This window comes from Monodelphis domestica, chromosome 5, assembly GCF_027887165.1.
Source record: "Monodelphis domestica isolate mMonDom1 chromosome 5, mMonDom1.pri, whole genome shotgun sequence".
Lineage (NCBI taxonomy): Eukaryota > Metazoa > Chordata > Mammalia > Didelphimorphia > Didelphidae > Monodelphis > Monodelphis domestica.
Genome location: NC_077231.1, coordinates 91,665,901 through 91,671,901, shown reverse-complemented (window position 1 = coordinate 91,671,901; position 6,001 = coordinate 91,665,901). Strand labels below are relative to the sequence as shown.

Here is a 6,001-nt window from a genome sequence, read left to right as displayed (position 1 = left end):
GTGTTCAAGCAGTCTTCCGCCCCCCCTTCCCCCACTTCCTTGTAGTGAAGTGGCGCTCCGGAAGCACTTTTGGATCCTTTCTCGACTGCGTTTACTCCGTTACTACGGGGAACGGTGTCCATGGCAACCTGTTCTTCGCTTTTCCTCCGCCAAAGAAGACTACGTTGAGAGTCGTATAAGGCTCCCAGTTCATCAAGTCCTAAGTAAGCTCTATCCCCGGTTGCCGCAGCCTACTCGGACGCGTAGCTTCTCGGGAAACGGAGACTTTGAGGAGGTCGAAGAGCTAGTGCCTCAAAGAAACTGAGGAGGGGAGCGAGACTGGGCACCGCGGGAGAAACTACATATCCCAGCATGCAATGTCCTCCAAACTACACCTAGCTGCATGACGGGAAAGGGCTTGGGCTGGCCTCCTTGGCCAGCCATGTGTGTGCTCTTATTTCTTGTGATGGTGCTGCCTTTCGGGGTTTCCGCTCCCCCAAGACAGGCTCCCCAGCAAGTGCCCCTATCCTCGGGAGTCTGGCTTGGAGGGCGGGGGCCTAGGAAAAGACATTTTCTCCTCCTCCTCCCTCCGTTTACACTTCCCACTCTTCTCCCAGCAGGGGACCTCGCAGGTTCCTTGGCATCACTCCTTAATTTGACAGATGGGAAAACTGAGGCCCAGAGGTCTTTTTAATGTCATAGATCATGGCTGGAAGGGGCCCTAGGGGCTGTCCAATCCAAGATAATTCGTTTGACAGAAAGCGGAAACTGAGACCCAGGGCAGTTGTGATTTGCCTCAAGGTCACATAGCTTCTTTAAAGGGAGGACAGCTCTGTAATCTCAATCTCATTTCCTCCCACAGCATGTAGGGAGTCCTTGCTGTCAAAACTACTTCATGTCTGTGACACCCTCCCAGATTCACGTTGAAGGAGAGGGCCTGGTGACATGCCCTGCCATCTCAGGGAAATTCCGTGTTTGTGAGCGGCCTCTGGCTCACCACCTCAGGTACAAAGACCTTTCCTGGAAACTAACCATCCTTTAGGTAAATAAGTTTTGATCAAATACTCTGGGGAACCGGAAGCAGGAGATTTCTTCTGCTTATTGCCTAATTCTTCCTTACTCCGTCTCTTGGTCGTGTGTGTGTGTGTGTGTGTGTGTGTGTGTGTGTGTGTGTGTGTGTGTGTGTGTGTGTATGGGAAGTAGGAGTAACCCCTTAAGAGGGGGTAGCTTCCAACAGCACCTGTTCCATAAGGTCATAGCCTTGCAATTAGCACCCCGACCCTGTGTCACACCCAGAAAGGCAGTGTGAACGGAAATGTTCACATTAGATGACACAGAACAAGAAAGCTAAGTCTCAAATGAGTGCTTGAAGGATGCACCTGTAGAACATTTGAAAGTAAAACCTGTGATGAAGCAAATGAAAGAGTACTAACTATAAGTGGTAAGAAAAACCACTCTGAAAGTTTTCAGTGAGACAAGAAATAGCAGTACTTCTAATTTTCTACAGCAGGGAGAAACATTTTGGTTTTTAGAAGCATTTTATTCTGAATCTTAGGTAGCAAATCAATCAGTCAGTCAATCAATATTTATAAAGTACTCATTAGAGTGGCAGATATTCTGCTAAACTCCTGGGAATACCAAGAGAGGGAAAATAATCCCTTCCCTCAAGTAGTTTATATTTTAATTGGGGAGACAACTCGAAAACAAATTAATAGAAAGCAAGGTATATATAGAACAAATAAGAAATAATGGAACTTTATCTGTATTTAGAATACATACAAAATTTTACATACACACACACACACATATATATGTATATTTGGGGCAGCTAGATGGCTCAGTGGATAGAGAGCCAGGCATGGAGATGGGGATGTTCTGGGTTTAAATATGACTTCAGACACTTCCTTTGTGTTCCTTAATGACCTTGGTTAAGTCACTTAAGCCCCATGGCCTACCCCTTTTGTCTTGGAACCAGTTTTTAGTAGTGATTCTAAGACAAGAAGGTAAGGATTTTAAAAATGCAATATTTAGTAGTGATTCTAAGATAAGAAGGTAAGAATTAAAAAAAAACATATATACATTATGTATTACACACTTGCCTAGATATTTCTAGTATCCCTTTTTTGTTAACACCTTCAAAATTTGAATTTTGCAAGCTAGACATGGGTCTTTGGAGGAAAACAAATTTTTTAGTGTTTGTCCCAAGAGACAATCTTTAGAGCTTCCCTTATAAGAATGCTTGAAGTTCCCATTTGCTTATTGTGGTAAACAGTATTTACATCTGCCTGGATTTGCTATATTTGGTATTAGTGAGCAAACCTAGTATAAAAAGTTGCAGTCCTCTTTAAAGCCTCTGTGTTTCAGAGAAGCACAGAGAAGAGGTTTCAAAGGTTTATTCTTGAACTCCTTTAGCAGGGGACTGAAATGACCAGACCTATGCTTTAGAAAAAAAAAATCATCTTAGCTGAGGCAGAGCCAAGATGGCAGAGTAAAAGAAGGAACTCATCTGAGCTCTCCCCAATTCCCCTCCAAAAACCTTTAAAATAATGCCTCAAAATGAATTCTGGATGGGCAGAATCAACAAAAGGTCAGAGTGAAACAGTTTCCCTGCCCAAGACAATTTAGAAGGTCTGCAGGAAAGGTGAGTCTAAACAGAATGAGAGAGGAACCCAGGGGAGTGCAGTCCAGCAAAGGAGGCAACTTTGTAAGCTAGCAGCAAGCCTTAGGGTCAATTGAATCGGTGGTAGTGGTTTCTGCAGCAGTCAACCCTCAGACTCTACAGGGGTTGGACAACTGATCAGAAGGAGATTATAAGGGACCCTTTGCTGGCACTGAGTGCAGGACTCTTCATTGCCCATGTGACATACCAGGTAGCAGTTCCAGAGTGAGGAGTGGACAAGCTGGAGCAGGGACACTGATCATTATCAGGGTAGAAAATAATGCTTGTGGTTGTTCATACACCAGGTGTTCGGTGACGATGCCTTTCCTTAAATCATACCTTCTTGGAAGCATTGAAAACCTAGAGACCCCCCCACCCCCACCCCCACTCCCTGTCCAAGAACTGGCTCTGAAAATAGTAGCAGTTCTGGGGGAAGACTGAATCAACAGTTGGAGGTGGTTTTCAGAGAGCCCAGCCTGCAGACCATCATACTACCTTGGAAGAACTGAAAATTATAGAAATCCAGAACCAGAGCTAAGGATAGGAGCAAGGAGAAAAATGAAGTTTAAGACAGTGCCTCCTATACTCTGAAAACAGAGCCTACCTTTAAGATATAAGTAAAAGTAAAGAAAAAGACTGGGAAAATGAGCAAACAACAAATAAAACACCTACCATATAAAATTGTTATGGAGATAAAGAAGTGCAAGGCACAGACTCAGAAGGGGACAGTGAGATCAAAGTAGCTACATGTAGAACTTGAAAGAAAAATGTGAATTGGTCTCAAGCTCTGGAAGAGCACAAAAAGAATTTCAAAGATAAGTTAAGAGGCAGAGGAAAAATTGGGAAGAGAAGTAAAAGCAATGCAAAGCAGAATTGGCAAAATGGAAAAAAGGGACAAAAATCCAGTGAAGAAGAGAGTTTCTTAAAAAAGTAAAATTGACCAAATGCAAAAAGGTTTAAAAGCTCACAGAAGAAAATAATTTTTAAAAAATTATAATTGGGCAGGTAGAAACTAATGACTTCATGAGACATCAAGAAATAATAAAATCAAATCAAAAGAATGAAAAAACAAAAAAAATATGAAATCCCTCATTGAAAAAGCACCTTATTTAGAAAATAGATTCAGGAGAGACAATTTAAGAATTATTGGACTACCCGAAAGCCATGATTAAAAAGAAAGCCTGGACATCATAGTACAAGAGATTATATAAGAAAACTGCCTTGATATTCTTGAACAAGAGGATAAAATTGAAATGGAAAGAATCTACCAATCATCTCCTGAAATAAATTCCCAAATGACAACTACCAGGAATATTATAGTCTAATTCAAGAGCTCCCAGGCCAAGGAGAAAATACTGTAACCATCTAGAAAGAGTTGAAATATTATACAACTGTAGTCAGAATTATACAGGACTTAGAAGTTTCCACATTAAACGATCATAAGATTTGGAATATGATATTCTGGAAAGTAAAGGAACTAGGTTTACAGCCCAGAATCACCTGCTTAGCAAAGTGAGTATATTCTTTTGGGGGGAAATGGTCATTTAATAAAATAAAAGACTTTCAAGCATTTCTGATGAAAAGATGAGACCTAAAACAGAAAATTTAATGTTCAAATACATGACTCAAGAGAAACATAAAAAGGTAAATAAGAGAAAATTTAAGGAATGCAATAAGGTCAAACTGTTTATATTCCTACATGAAACCTATTTGTAATTAAAAAATTTTATCAGTATAAGAGCAGTTAAGAGAATACATAGAGAGTGCAGGAGAAAACTGATTAAGATGATATGCAAAAAAAATCAAGGGTGAAAAAAGAAAATTGCACTGAGAGAAAAAGGTAGGCAAAAGTAAAATGGAATAAGTTATCTCACCTAAAGAAGAACCAAAAAAAACCCAACAAAAACCGATTACAGTAGAGGGGAGAATAAGGATGGTGAGGGGGCAATACTTAAAACTCAGTCTCATTGGAATTGGTCAGGAGAGGACATAACCTTACTTATCTAGGTAGAGAATCCTATCTTATCCTATGGAAAAGTAGGAGGGAAATAAGACAAAGTGGGGGAGCCGTAATAGAAGGGAGGGGAAAGTGGAGAATGTATTAAAAGCAAAAGACTTGTGAGGAGGGAACAGAGTGAAAGGAGAGAGGAGCAGGATCAAAAGGGGAAAATAGAAGGGAATACATAGTTGATAGTTATAACTGTGAATGTAAACAAGATTAACTTATCCACAAAACAGAAGCAGATAGAGTGGATTAAAAACCAGAAACCTTCAATATGTTCATAAACACATTTGAGGCATGGAGACACAGAATAAAAGTAAGGGGCTGGAGCCAAATTTATTGTGCTTTGGCTGAAGGAAAAAAAGCAACATTAACAATCATGAATTTAGGCAAAGCAAAAATAGATCTACAGGGAAGGAAATGACATCTTTTTTTTTTTAAACATTCTTACCTTCTGTTTTGGAATCAATACTGTGTATTGGTTCCAAGGCAGAAAAGCAGTTAGGGCTAAGAAATGGAGGTTAAGTGACTTGCTCAGGGTCACACTGGTAGGGAGTGTTTGAGACCAGATTTGAATCCAGGACCTCCTGTCTTTAGACCTGGCTTTCAATCCACTGAGCTACCCAGCTGCCCCAAGGAAATTACATCTTGATAAAAGGTACCATAGATAATGAAGTAATATAAATATTAAACATATATACCCCAAATGGTATAGTTTCCAGATTTTAAATTAAATTAAATGAGCTTCTGGAGGAAACAGATAGTAAAACTATATTAGTATGGGACCTAAACTTTCTCCTCTCAGATTTAGATAAATCAAATAAAAAAATTAAAACAAGAAAGAAGTGAATGAATTTTTAGAAAAGTTAGATTTAATAGAACTCTAGAGAAAATTGAAAAGGAATAAAAAGAAATATACCTTCCTTTTAGTAGTACATAACTCTTACACAAAAACTGACTTAGGCCATAAAAATTTCACAACCAAATAGAGAAAAGCAGAAATAATAATATCTCTTTCAGATAATGATGCAATAAAAATTGTTGGAAAGACAAAAAATTAATTTAAAAAAGTAGGTTAAAGAACAAATTATAGAAACAATAATTTCATTAAAGAAAATGATAATGAGGAGACATGTCAAAATTTATGGTATACAGTCCAAGCAGTACTTAGGGGGAAATTCATCTCTCTAAATACATTAATAAAAAAGAGAGAAAACCTATCAATGAATTGGGTATACAACTAAAAAAACTAGAAAAAGAAGAAATAGAAATACTCAAAAGACTAAATTGGAAATCCTAAAAATCAAAAGAAAAATTAATAAAATTGAAAGTCAAGAGAACATTGAACTATCAAACAATAC

The 6,001-nt window shown here is 38.8% G+C and overlaps 1 protein-coding gene across 3 annotated transcripts in view; it reads left to right on the top strand.

Annotated features, from left to right (window-relative positions):
* Nucleotides 1–40: 40 nt before the first annotated feature.
* The window catches only part of LOC100021696 (putative tetratricopeptide repeat protein 41), a 113,263-nt gene continuing 107,302 nt past the window's right edge, over nt 41–6,001 (top strand). Inside the window, exons 1-2 of one of the 3 annotated variants that reach the window (XM_007503342.3) lie at nt 41–203; nt 842–984. The gene's annotated coding sequence lies outside the window, so the exon portion shown is untranslated. Of the gene's footprint in view, nt 204–841; nt 1,022–6,001 lie in introns of all 3 variants that reach the window. The other 2 variants (XM_007503341.3, XM_007503343.3) reach the window with 2 other exon arrangements.